A 14,848-nucleotide genomic window follows, 5' to 3' on the forward strand; every position below is an offset into this window, starting at 1 on the left:
TATGAAGAGTGGTACTCAGTGATGTGTTGTGTTGGATTTGCCCCAAACATAACACTTTCAGGACATAAAGTTAATTTCTTAATTTTTTGCAGTTTTATTTTAGTGCCTTATTGCAAACAGCATGCATGTTTTGAAATATTTGTATTCCTTCTTATCACTCTGTCATTTAGGTTAATATTGTGGAGTATCCATTGCTGGGCAATACGGACTTTCAGCTCCCTCCAAAGATTTTCTATTGGGTTCAGGTCTGGAGACTGGCTAGGCAACTCCAGGACCTTGAGATGCATCTTACGGAGCCACTCCTTAGTTGCCCTGGCTGTGTGTTTCGGGTCGTTGTCATGCTGGAAGACCCAGCCATGACCCATCTTCAATGCTCTTACTGAGGGAAGGAGGTTGTTGGCCAAGATCTCGCGATACATGGCCCCATCCATCCTCCCCTCAATACGGTGCAGTCGTCCTGTCCCCTTTGCAGAAAAGCATCCCCAAAGAATGATGTTTCCACCTCCATGCTTCACGATTGGGATGGTGTTCTTGGGGTTGTACTCATCCTTCTTCTTCCTCCAAACACGGCGAGTGGAGTTTAGACCCAAAAAGCTCTTTTTTGTCTCATCAGACCACATGACCTTCTCCCATTCCTCCTCTGGATCATCCAGATGGTCATTGGCAAACTTCAGAGCGGGCCTGGACATGCGCTGGCTTGAGCAGGGGGACCTTGCGTGCGCTGCAGGATTTTAATCCATGACGGCGTAGTGTGTACTAATGGTTTTCTTTGAGACTGTGGTCCAGCTCTCTTCAGGTCATTGACCAGGTCTTGCCGTGTAGTTCGGGCTGATCCCTCACCTTCCTCATCATCATTGATGCCACACGAGGTGAGATCTTGCATGGAGCCCCAGACCGAGGGTGATTGACCGTCATCTTGAACTTCTTCTCATTTTCTAATAATTGCGCCAACAGCTGTTGCCTTCTCACCAAGCTGCTTGCCTATTGTCCTGTAGCCCATCCCAGCCTTGTGCAGGTCACAATTTTATCCCTGATGTCCTTACACAGCTCTCTGGTCTTGGCCATTGTGGAGAGGTTGGAGTCTGTTTGATTGAGTGTGTGGACAGGTGTCTTTTATACAGGTAACGAGTTCAAACAGGTGCAGTTAATACAGGTAATGAGTGGAAAACAGGAGGGCTTCTTAAAGAAAAACTAACAGGTCTGTGAGAGCCGGAATTCTTACTTAGGTGATCAAATACTTATGTCATGCAATAAAATGCAAATTAATTACTTAAAAATCATACAATGTGATTTTCTGGATTTTCTGGATTTTTTTGCAAAATCGGCAGTGTATCAAATACTTGTTCTCCCCACTGTATGTATGCATGGAGCATAATGTATTTCACTGTTTTATTCACATGTTTTCAAGTTCTGCTGACAAATAATGCATTCTGATTCTTGCATAGATTTTAATGGACACATAGGATGTGTGTAAAATACTTTTTTGAAGATTGTACTGATTATGATGAGCTAATGCTAAGCTATTTTCCAGCTATATGTGGTGCCATGTTTGCACAATGCATTCTGGTTGTCAGGTAAGCATCTGTCAGACCAAAGATGATAGTTCACTCAACTGACTTATGGTGCATTCAAGACAACTGGGAACTCAGAAAAATATGAGGTCAAATCATGATGTCAGTGATTTTCAGGTCAGAAGGTCGGAGCTCTAGATAGAGGCCCGAGGTCTCGAGTTTAAATTCCGAGTTGGATGACCATTCAAAACAATTTTCCCCAGTCAGAGCTCGTTTTTTTTCAAGTTCCTAGTTGTCTTGAACGCACTGAAGTCGGAAGTTAGAGATTTCCGAGTTTACAGTTGTTTTCAACGCGGAATCAGATTGTAACTATGGTAGGTCAGGGTTGCCAGCTCAGACCCCATTTCCAGGGGTTTTATTATTATTTAGCGTATAAACTTCTTCTGTGTTTGCCCCCCAATTATTGATAAATCCCCCCATCAAAGTAATTGCCCCTGTATCTTATCCCCCCATGATACCTTCCCCGATATCTACCCGCCATGAACTTATACACTGTAACAAGTACGTCGAAGATTTGTAAAATGCTGAAAAGTGGCCAAAATAAGTTCATATTTTTCAGGCAATGAGCGCAGCCATCTTTGACTTTGACTTTGTTTACGTGCATCTTATAGTGAATGGCATTCTGGGATTAGAGTTTTCACTTGTCAAACATGAACAAACATGGCTGACATCATAAAGAATTTAGCTGCTGTTAGCTTAGCTGACACGTATCTCTTCTCTAAACAATAAAAGGTGAAATTGAGGAATAAAGTTGTGAAGATCTTTTGTTTCCCGGCAGTACAAAACGTTGTTTAGATGCTTTTCAGACAACAATGCTGTTTAGACGCGTTTGTTGCATTATAAGTTCTGTTGCTACTGTTCCAATCACATATTTGTGATGGAACGCTGCAAGTACCAGTCAACAATGATCACAATATGTGAGCATACGCATCAAAGAGTTCAACACTATTATTGCACATAGAGTGAGTCCATGCAAATTATTATGTGACTTGTTAAGCAAATTCTTACTCCTGGACTGATTTAGGCTTGCCATAACAAAGGGGTTGAATACTTATTGACTCATGACATTTCAGCTTTTCATTTTTTATTAATTCATAAAAAATGTATAAAAACATAATTACACTTTGGCATTATGGGGTATTGTGTATAGGCCAGCGAACACAACATCTCCATTTAATCAATTTTAAATTCAGGCTGTAACCCCCAAAAATGTGGAAAAAGACAAGGGGTGTGTCTACATAACTGATGGTACTGTAGGTCTGCAGCACAGAGATCATTAACATAATGCACTCTGGGGGTTGTCTGAGGAATATATCCATGTGTGTTTGTTTACTTGTCTCTGGAAAACCACCCATATATGCATGCATGCACGCACGCACGCACGCACGCACGCACGCACGCACGCACACACACACACACACACACACACACACCTCACAAGCAGACATAATTATCCTTGCATTTCACTGTACCAGTGCTGCAGAATGGTTAGGAGGGGATAGTTTATTATTACAATGCCCTATGAGTCCTGTCTGGAAAATGAATTGGAGCCAGATCCCTCAGGGCTACACTGCCAGGCAATTACGGAAGAGTTACTGTCAGAACCAACATGCCTCATTATCATAGCTTGCACAAAGCACCTGCTCACTAAAGCATAGGGAAACAAACCGATTACACCAAACGTTCTTAAAATGTTGCTGAAACCAAGTGATGTCCAAGAAGGGTAGACGAGGATGTGCTACATTTCTGAAACATTAATAACGCCAAAGTTTTTCAAAAAGCGTGGGCATGAGGGACCCTCGGAGAGCGACTGAAGTAGCACCAAACGTTTTGGGAACATCACTGTGGATGTGCACAAAAGGTGCTGATCGAAAGCAGGAGGAACTGATTAGAAGAGAGGGTACCGGTTTGACCTTTTCCAAACATGTTCAACCTTTAAACAACATTCCTCCGTAGTTGAGCATTTTGTCTACAAAAGATTGTCATCTGGGGGATGAAAGAAGCTTGTTTTCCTTGATAAAAAACGAATTAACTTACAAATGCATAGGCCCCAAAGTCCATATGTACTGGAAACGTGCTGGAAGGGTCAATGGAAAAAGAATATATCTTTTTACACAGTACGGCTCGGGTTGGCACACTAGTGTGAAAAGGTTCTTAAACCATGTCCAAATCTTGACCTGACCTGACTCTGGTTGGAAGAAGATGAGGATGGGGACTCATGCTCTACTGGGCTGTCTCCATGTTTGCCTGTGATATCATTTCTCTGTCTAATCCTGGATTAAATGGCTTTGTCCACTTTTTCTCACAATCTTCCCAAAGCAGTATACCAGTAACTCTTCTGGGGAGTTCAAAGAATGCCGCTGCATAGCCTTTGCTATGTGTTGTATACTGAGCTGGTTTAAATAGTCATTAAGGATATCATCCAATAGGTGCAAAGGGATATAGTCCCGCAACTAAATAATATTTAGGAAACTAGAAGTGATAAATAGCTCTCTTTTTTTCCCCTTTTCGCATTCTCTTCATTATTATCTCTATCTTGTGGTCTTCCTCACATTGTTGGACTACACTGGTCTGTGCCCGTCTAACACTGGGGTCAGCCAAGGGTCATGACCTCTCGTTAAAAGGTCAGGGGTTGGAAGTTCACTCACACACAACACTTTGTCTTCTTTGGCCTTCAACCAACGCGTCTCTTTCCAACACAGGGACATCTCTACAAGGGCTTCCTATCCTCCTCTCCTCTCCCTCGCTAATCCGAGAGATATGATTGCCTACAAGAGTATTTGGCGTCCTATTCTTTCTGTTCAGTGCAGATGAGGGAAGGGTACAAAGAGAGGAAACCTTTAATGATTATTGAGATACATCCTCAGTGTCCCTATCTCCCTTGCCTGACCTTCTGATGTACCATACTGAGACCATACAGAAAGGAATGGTAGCCGGCAATGATGTTTTCTACTCATACTTCTGTGATGCTAATTGGCTAATTCATGTAGGAGACAACTGTAGCTCTCTTACCGCTCATCCTCCTTTCCTCTGTTTCGCAAATTACTTTTATTTATATCTCTGCCATGTTCCTTTTCCTCCCTGAAATGTGTTGGACATACATTAAGTAGGGTCTACAGCAGGGCTGTTCAATTCTGGTCCTGGTGGGTCGAAAAACGACTGTTTTTTGTTTCTAACTGTTAGTTAATTGCAATCACCTGGTTTTGCAGCTCTGAATTAGTCCCTTAATAGGAGAAGATGAAAACCAGTAGTGTTTCGGCCCTCCAGGACCGACATTGAACAGCCCTGGCTACTGAACTCCTTATGGCCATCTGTCTCTCTCTCTCTCTCTCTCTCTCTCAGAGCTCATTCCTCTCCCTCTTGTTCAAACTGTCTCTCTTCTCTCTCTCTCTCCATCCATCTCAATCTCTCTCGAAGCGACATACTTCTTCTTCCCACTTGATCAGTATCTGCATCTATCTCTCTCAGACTCAGTCTTTTCCTCTCTGTCCATCTCTTCCTGTGTACATTTCTCTCTCTCTCTCCCTCTCTCTCTCTCTCTCTCTCTCTCTCTCTCTCTCATCTTATCCAGTTGTCTAGAGACCTAACTTCTCTATTTCACCAGTACAGCAGTCACTCACATGCCAGTTTCTGTCTATAGAGTGTAAACAATGGCTTTGACATGAAACACCTTGCCATTTCCAGCACCGGTTCATTCAATAGGCTTGATTATATACACTGTGTGGTGTGTGTGTGTGTGTGTGTGTGTGTGTGTGTGTGTGTGTGTGTGTGTGTGTGTGTGTGTGTGTGTGTGTGTGTTGTGTGTGTGTGTGTGTGTGTGTGTGTGTGTGTGTGTGTGTGTGTGTGTGTGTGTGTGTGTGTGTGTGTGTGTGTGTGGTGTGTGTGTGTGTGTGTGTGTGTGTGTGCGTGCGTGCGTGCGTGCATGCATGTCTGCTTGACACATAGTGGTTGTGTGTGTTGTACATGTGCACTTGTGTATGTGCTGTGTTTGCATGTGTATGTGTGTGAGGTCAAGGGCACCATGCATATCCCTATTTAGCATCAACAGAGGATTACAACATGGACTCGTCTTGCTTTGTCTGGTGATCGCCCATGGCCATGACGAATGGCATTACCTTTCCTCTTTAAGGATCAGTGGTGCACCTGTGACTGAAAGGGAACAAAAATCTTTCCTTAAATTACAATCTGGGCTGCTTAACTCATTGTGGCCCAGTGCCTCCATTTGTGGCGGTTACGAATTGAAAACTACAATTGTCTCGACAGACATTGAGTATCTTTCAAAATTGGATTGTGTGAAACTATCCAAGGATCTAAAAAGGCCTTTTGAGAGTGCACATTTGTTTTACACGGCTTGTACAGTGCTACCATCTCAAGAGGTCGTCCCAAGTAACTGAGAGCTACACTCCCAGACAGGTACTTCTTGTCCCATTGTCTTGTCGAGTTGTCTCCTTGATTGCCTGCCCCTGTCTTAATGCCACCCCCCCCGCCTCCCTCCCGTTTCGGTTTCACTCAATCAACAGAGGTTTTTATTTCACCAAAGGGGTTAGCCTCATAGCCTACGTCCTGACACCAGGTTTCAATTTCCTGTTGTAACGTTGTCTGAATGGAGTTTGGACAAACAAAAACCAGTCTGCATGGCACATCGCTTGTACATGCACAGATCAAACAGCCCATAGATTCAGTTACAGCGCACCGTGTTCATGTGACAGAGGAGGACACAGGAGAGAAGTCCGTCTGCCGTTGTGGCGTGAGACTATAAAGAGCACATCTGCAAAAACAAGCGTAACCACGGTAGAACTGAAATATTCATGCACATACAGTATGTACAGCACGAAGGCCATTGGAAAAGGCCATTGGAAAACATTCTATTTAAAAAGGGCAACCATCACATTTGATTTCCCCCCCACGATGAAATCGGGGAGTGGACTGTGGATCTGTCTCTGTCCGTTCAAATGTTCGTCACATGCGATATCTCAGCACTGGGACGATTTTCCAGAAACTTGGGTGAACGATGCGTCTAGCCATAGAGATCAGGCTTTTACAAAACTCCACTGATTGGCCTAAGGCGGGAACTATAGTAATTAACTGAAATGTGTTAGTCACAAGCAGTATCTCAATTGGCACAAGGGGGGGGGGGGGCGCTGCATCATTCATGGGGGGCGACATGTTTACTGTTGCCTTGTTAATTGCTTGTTTTATTCGAGGGAATAATGTTGGTAAAGAACGAATGTAAATCCCTAAAAAACATTGACTGTCGAAAGCTTTGTTGAACTCCTGCTATAAAACTCTACTACCTCATTATCCTCATCAGAATGTAAAATGCCAGTTGGTAGTAAATCAAGTGGTGCTGGTGGGTTTGATGACTCAGCCATATAGTGTGTGAAACAATGGTGGAAAGAATATGCGGTCTCACTTTACAGTGCTCATAAATTAATGAAGAAGGTTTAAAACACACACAGACAGTCAGGGTGAATGGTGGAGGAGGTAAAACTAATAGTAACGATGGGGCGGACAGATTCATTGTGCATTTCTCTGAACGATAATACTGTAGTCAACTGAACAAAACGATAATCTCCTACTTTAAGAGTCATTTTCTGAAGAGTTTTTATCACACCTTTTCCCGTTACAATATCCTTTCAGTGATAATTGAATCTGAATCCTGACTGACGCTCAACGTCGAGGACGGGAGTTATGAAGTCCTGCAACTCAAGAGAGGGACTGAATAGTTCCCCCAAAATGCTTGTCCAGTGAGGAGAGATACTTTAGTGTAAGACTTCGCCTCAGTATGAGTAATCCTGAGCTTACTATTTAGAGAGGAGAGACACAGAGAGCGAGAGAGAGTAAAGAGAGAGAGAGAGAAAGAGAGCAAGAGAGTAAAGAGAGAGGGAAAAAAAGAGAGCGAGAGAGTAAAGAGAGAGGGAGAGAGAGAGAGAAAAAGAGAGGGAGAGAGTAAAGAGAGAGGGAGAGAGAGAGAAAAAGAGAGCGAGATAGGAAAGAGAGAGAGAGCCAGTAAAGAGAGAGAAAAAGAGAGCGAGAGAGTAAAGAGAGATTAAAGAGAGAGAGAGAGAAAAAGAGAGCGAGAGAGTAAAGAGAGAGGGAGAGAGAAAGATAGGCCACGACCACATCTGTGTGTTTCTCCAACAGAGAGTGGCCAGCCAGCCTTGTGTGTGTATGTAGCCTATAGAAGGCTGTGGGTCTGTGAAGCATCCATCATGCTGCTGCATGGTAAATAAGAGGATTAACCAGACCCTGGGAGACACTGGCTAGCCCACAGAGCAGGAGCACAGAATTCTACCTTAGCCAGAAAGGTTGAGTAAGGCAGCCCATGGCAATGGGGACCTCTTGAACCCCAACAAATGTTTAGTTCCTCTCCAGAGCTCACTGAGAAAGTTACAGCAGAAGACCCTGTTTGATATAAAGACGTGTCATGCTAAGTGTGGCTGTCTTCCGTTATAAACCAACAGACAGGCAAAGGAAGTTGTCAAAGTGGTCACGGGTAAACAGACAACCGGCTTCTATTACTACACCCACTCACACACTCTGCATTCACAAAGAACCTGTGCCAATCATTTCATTGACAATAGCCAATGTCATATCTCAGTTCCCAGGTTGCGTCGAGACAGTAGGGTAGAGGTGCAAATCCTCCATGGAGTGATGCCACCAATCACACAAAGGCAGCCTGTCATTTATTCAATAGGGATTACCATACACATATAAACTAGCAAGTTCTACAATGCATAATTTTGCTTGGGTGGGAAAGCATGACTGATGGTCTTTGGGGATTCCTGTTTGATGGTGTATATATATATATATATGTGTGTGTTTCGTGTGGTGTGAGTCCAGCTGCTGATCTGAGATCTGCAACATGCCACACATTAGCCCAGGGCTGTCTGCTCTCTAATCTGATAATATGGCAGCACAGCTGGAGCATTAGGGGAAGGGGATACCAATTCAGTAGCACAACTGAATGCATTCAACCAAAATATGTATTCCGCATTTAACCCCACCCCTCTGAATCAGTGAAGTGCGGAAGGGGGGGGGGGCTGCCTTAATCGATGTCCACGTCATTGGCTCACACGCTTCAACAGCGGAGGTGGCAATAACACTAAATGCATCATCAATTATCCTGAGGGCCATCATCGTTTTTATTTTTTATTGGTCAGTACCTGACCAAAGCGCCTGGTCGGTAATCCGGCCATGGCTCCACACAAGGACACAAAAACATCACTTAACACATGGAATTTGCACACAAGGAAGAAGTACATGGACACTGGTTCAAACCAACAAAGGGAGCTGTAATAGAATAGTTTAAACTTCCTTGTTGGATGTTGAATACTTCAAATAAACCATTTGCCGGCACATCAGGACTGAGTTGATGATAAACATCTGTAACTCAAAAGATAATATTTGACTACGGGCCGGGTTAAATCAAACCTGCCTTAGCAATGTTTATGCAGTATCATTATTTACATAACTAGACCTACTGCCCACACACTGATCTCGAAGATCCTACCTGTGAGAGGAGTCTGTAGTTTATAGGAGGCTGTAGTTTATAGTGTCCAAGCACATCATGCAGCTTTAGTGACTACGCAGAGAAAAGGTTTCTGTCTAAAATCAGGGTTCTCCAATCCTGGTCCTGGAGAGAAAGTCCAGGCTTTCATTCCAGCCCCTCAGTAAAACACAACAGACCGAAGGCCCTGAACAGTTGATTATTTGATTACTGTGTTAGTAATGGGCTGGGGGAAAAGCATGCACACACCCAGTATTTCTCCAGGACTGGAGTTGGAGGATCCTGGTTTAATTGTGGATTGAACTGATTTGATCCTTGTGTACACATGGCTGTACAGTGCGGGCTCTTGTCCAGACTGTGGAAGATTCTAGAATGATTCCACATTCTGTAGAGTAAAAGCTCATGTCACTGTGAGATGGGTCAATTGGCATTGTGGGACCATGTGGGAACAGGCTGTATGACAGGCATCCTGCTGGGTCTGGCACACTCTCATTGTGCCTTGTTTAAGTGACTCTGGAGAGTGTCTGTCGATGCCCGGGTGGCATGACGACGTGCCACAGTGTGTGCCCGACGGGAGGAGTGTGAAATGAGTTGGAGTGTAAGTGTGTGGTCACACTTTTCGTTGCATTCTGATCTCTCCGGCCTGTATTCTCAAACACCAGGTCCCCTGTACTGGGGTGATGAGACTGAGTGGCCCAAAGTGTGTGTGTGTGTGTGTGTGTGTGTGTGTGTGTGTGTGTGTGTGTGTGTGTGTGTGTGCGCGCTGCGCGCCACCTTGCATGTGTGTATGTGTGCTAAGTGCGTAGGGCTGGGAATTGTCAGGGACGTCACGATACAATATTATCACGATAGTCAGGTGGTGATACGATACGTATTGCGATTCTCACGATTCTAGATGTACTGCGATTCGATACTGTGATTTTATTGCGATTCGATGTTCCAAACATATTGCTCACCATATGTCTGCTGCAGAAGGATACGAGAGACCCAGGAGAAAACCAGTTTGGATCAGTCATGGAAATAAAAGTGCGGAAAACAAATTGTCTCCCTATTAAAAAAATACTGGCGTTTTGGAGCAGGTACAGCCAACTAGCGCAAAAATAACGTTGCGATATTGTCAAAATGATACGATATATTGTCAAGAATAATATCCCAATACGTACCTTTACCAATAATTTCCCCATCACTATACATGCGTACAATTAGGAGTATGTGTGCATGTGATAAAGAACAGATGAGGGAAAGAAATATAGTATCTCTGTGTGTGCGTGCACTAGTGCGAGCGTCCGTGCACGCGTACGCTCCTTCCTGTACATAAGGCCCATCCAGAGAGTCTGTCTGATTGTGGACTCTGTCTAATGGCTCCAGCCGTTTAAGGTTTCCATCGTTATCCTCCCTCGGGCCAAACACACAGTGCAGGGATGTTTGTTTATCCAGCGTTTCTAATGTGTCATCCTAATGTTCCCCTGTAGAACTGAACTGCAATAGGATAAGGAAGGCCTGTTCCAGTAGCCAGCCATGTTCTGAGCAGCTGATCTAGCTCTTAAGGTCATCTGGCCAGAGCAAATCAGCATGCAGGATACGTGGGGCACAACTCCCTGGAAAACAAGTGGACCTCATTATGACCTACAGGCACAGTGACTTCCCCCGGTCTCCCACACATTGCCATGGCCACAGATTCAGCCTGTTTCCTCTCACTGCCTGTCTTGGTTAGGATGTACTGTTATCATTTCACACCACAGCGAAATCACGATCTTGCAATCTGCATCTCTGTCTCTCTATCACCTCTGTCTCGATCACTCTCTGGGTGGTGTGAGAAAAATGATTGTGTTGGGTCGTTCAGACAGTCTTCCTGAAAGTCTCTTTCTTTTTCTCCCGCTTTGACATTAGTTCCTCGCCCAAACGTCTCTAACGTCTCTAGAGCGGGACAGCGAATGTTTTAAACAAGATACCACTTAGCCCAGCTTGTTTGGAGGAAAAGAGAGCGATTTACTGGAATCAAAAGGGGAGAGTTCCATCATAATGATCTCAGAGGACTTATTTATAAAAAATAAAAAATAAACTTTGGGTAAAACGCAATAGCATACATTGAAGTGTGGGAGCGTCTACAGAAAAGACCATTAAGGATTATATACAGGCTGTAATTTATGGGCAAAGAGCCATTTGAAAGCATTTGAAAATGTATTTGCTATGGCTACATGACATCAGTGTATTTGGCAAATTGCTCCTTCAGTAAGAACGGTGTGCATTCGGTCTCCATATGGTACTCTGCCAATAATGAAAGTATTCACACCCACCGTTCTCTGATTGTTTCCTGTCCCCTCACCTTAAAGCTCTCACCAATTAGAGCTACCAGCTTTCATGTTCCTGTCCGGTCAACTTGATTAGATGTCTGTCACGTCAATAAAAATGAAGGGAACATGAGTAACGACAGCTTCTAGGCTAATTTGTCATCATTCTTATGAAAAAGATCGAGATCGTGCTTGTTAGGAGGCACAGAGGGCGGTTACACAGTCTTCTTGATTATTTACACTGTCCCATTCATTGATGGTATCACAATACGAGGCGAGTGCTGAACATGATAGTCTCAGTTGTCTGGCTTGGGAGATCAAGTCTCTGTCTGTGTGTGTGTGTGTGTGTTTGATGAAATGCAGGATAGATGCCAGCCCTTACATAACCATTCTATCCTGAATCCAGTCATCAATCAGGTACTATCTCTGTCCTCACGGATCGGAATAGCAGAAGATAGAAGACTGGACCCCTGTCATTATTCACCAAGTAACATGCCTGTGACGAAGACTTAAATAGGAGTTGAAAGCTAAGCATACAGCTAAGTAAATTAGTGAGGGGGGGACGTTACTGATGTTCAATGAAATTAAATATGCTTCACCAACACACATAAACACATGCATGCATGCACGCACGCACGCACGCACGCACGCACGCACGCACGCACGCACGCACGCACGCACGTGCCTCTATAAAATGCAGTTGACAAGACAGAAACTGTCTTCCCAATTCCACCGGGACCAATGGCAGAGATAAAAAGTTGATGAGGCTGTCCTATTCCACAGAAGAGATGCTTTCGGCAACTGTGGCAAGTCGTTTTAACCAGGTTTCCAAATGCATAAAGGATTCGTTTTGATCATGGAGCCTGGTGAGGCTATTTTGGCATGGGCTCGTCTAGACATTGATCTAATCTAATTGGTCACATGGAGCCTGACCAAAAACAGAAATAGAAGAGCAACTAAACCATATCTGAGCCGGATGGGTGCATTTTCTGCCAACATTTTCTTCACATTGTCCCGGGGGTGTGGGTGGCTTGGAGGGGGTGTGAATGGTTGTAGGAGGACTCCGCTGCTTGCTTTCATGGTATTTCTGATAAGCTGATTGGATTTCTTTATGGGAGGGAAGGAGAAAAATATTTTATGGGTAAGTTCAAGGAAGCACCTGATCATAGGATGAATTGTGATTGCTAAAACTATGACGCAATTATGACAATATAAATGCTCTCAAAGAAATACCAGAAATAGAAGTTCAAATAAATGCTCTCACTAAGAGCAATGAATGTCTCCTCCTTTGAGTATTGTTATTGTAATCAGTGACAATGGAAGATACTGACAACTGACACAAAGGCTTTGAAGGGAAATTACAGCACTCCCATTGAGTTCCCTGCCTTCCCCTGAACATGCTGGACACAAGAGGTTGCACAGCCGGACGCAGTCAGCCTCATCCGAGCGTGACTGTGCTCTACTTCCCAGAAACACCTTTTCTCCTTGTACCCTGATGGTAGAAACATGGACGGACACAGATGACCAACAGACCAGAGAGGATATCGCAGGGCTACAACATGCTGCTTGCTCCAAGCTCTGGGCCAACTCATTCCCTTTAATCTCTCTGAACACTTTCTCTGGCCTCCAACACAACCATATTTCTCAGTAGTGAGTGATCCTTTAGTCTTCGTGCAACATCCGTCTTTATGAGCAAGTAGCATTTTATTTTTAAGTCATAAAGCTCAAGGATTCTTGTATTGGAACATCTCTAAGGAACAAAAGTCCTCCCACATTTTTCATTGTTAGCGGGGTCACATAAAGAAGATGACACAATATTATAACCCACCAACCTGAAGGAGCTCAGTAGGAACCACTAAGCATGGCTTAGGGGTTAGTCTACGCACTAATTGCTTTTCATGTAGATTAATCCACTGTGGCTGTCCCTTGACCATCCACAGTCAGGACTGAAATAGGTGCCGGTACTCATTTTGGGTGCTGGTACTGTTTATATTTAGATGCAGGAGCTCCACAATACTTTTGAGCTAAAGAGGAACAGGAGCTCAAGCAGTAGAACATTTGAGGTGCCAGTACTCAGCTCCGACAAGCTCCTGCCCAAGTCAAGCACTGCCTACAGTTACAAATACAGTTACAACAACTCTATTCAGAATATGAAGTAGCAGCCTACCTGTTGGCTCTTAGTCGTTGTAGCCTATCCTTCTCCTGTAACTTTTAATTCCGTCATTTTAATTCCATCTTCCATTGATTAAATATCTCCTAACTTTTGCACAGAGGCTTTATGACAGTAGCCTATTGCCGCTTTGATGACTTATGATTGGCCAACAACAACAACACGCTACACTTGCCACGCGCAACGGTCGTGAAAAGCAAGAGCAGCAGCATAAATTCAAAAAATGTATCTCGGATCAGTACGGGTCCTTCCGGACTAGTCATTTATAATTACACATACCCGAAACCAGTGACAATCATATCAGATCTGACCCAGACTGGTGAAAGTACCCACTCGGGTCCCGGATCGGGTCTCAGGCATTCGGGTACAGGTGGATCTGTGAAGACCTCTAGTGCAGACAACCAACTTTTTGTCTCTGATAGTCTCTTCTTTTCTGGTGTGATTTATTAGTAAGCTTTCTGAGGTTCCACTGATGACCTACTTTTGAGTGGTATCATTCATCACCAATACATTTCTGTCACAGAGGATGAAAATTCTACTTCAATGGGCATGACATGTCTGTCATTAACCTCCTTCGATACGAGGCAGCAACACAGATTGGCCTCTCCAGATGTACCCGGACATGGTTCCGGACCCCTGACGGGAGCATTAGTATTGGCCACCCGCTGCCATGTGTCCACCACCAGCTGGGACCAGCTGCCACCCTCCACCAAAGACCTGGCTAGTCTGCCAATCAGGACATTTGGGAATCATGGTGGGGTACAGAATAGGATACAGTTGAAGTCGGAAGTTTACATACACCTTAGCCAAATACATTCAAACTCAGTTTTTCACAATGACATTTAATCCTAGTAAAAATTCACTGTCCTAGGTCAGTTAAGATCACCACTTCATTTAAAAAATGTGAAATGTCAGAATAATAGTAGAGAGAATGATTTATTTCAGCTTTTATTTCTTTCACCACATTCCCAGTGGGTCAGAAGTTTACATACACTCAATTAGTATTCGGTAGCATTGCCTGTAAATTGATTAACTTGGGTCAAACATTTCGAGTAGCCTTCCACAAGCTTCCCGCAATAGGTTGGGTGAATTTTGGCCCATTCCTCCTGACAGAGCTGGTGTAACTGAGTCAGGTTTGTAGGCTTCCTTGCTCGCACACGCTTTCTCAGTTCTGACCACACATTTTCTATTGGATTGAGGTCAGGGCTTTGTGATGGCCACTCCAATACCTTGACTTTGTTGTCCTTAAGCCATTTTGCCACAACTTTGGAAGTATGCTTGGGGTCATTGTCCATTTGGAAGACCC

At 44.0% G+C, this 14,848-nt stretch overlaps 1 protein-coding gene across 1 annotated transcript in view; it reads right to left on the reverse strand.

Annotated features, from left to right (window-relative positions):
• Window positions 1–14,848, reverse strand: part of LOC111962176 (receptor-type tyrosine-protein phosphatase zeta-like) — a 71,956-nt gene that overhangs the window by 41,629 nt on the left and 15,479 nt on the right.

This window comes from Salvelinus sp. IW2-2015, linkage group LG4q.1:29 (assembly GCF_002910315.2).
Source record: "Salvelinus sp. IW2-2015 linkage group LG4q.1:29, ASM291031v2, whole genome shotgun sequence".
NCBI lineage: Eukaryota > Metazoa > Chordata > Actinopteri > Salmoniformes > Salmonidae > Salvelinus > Salvelinus sp. IW2-2015.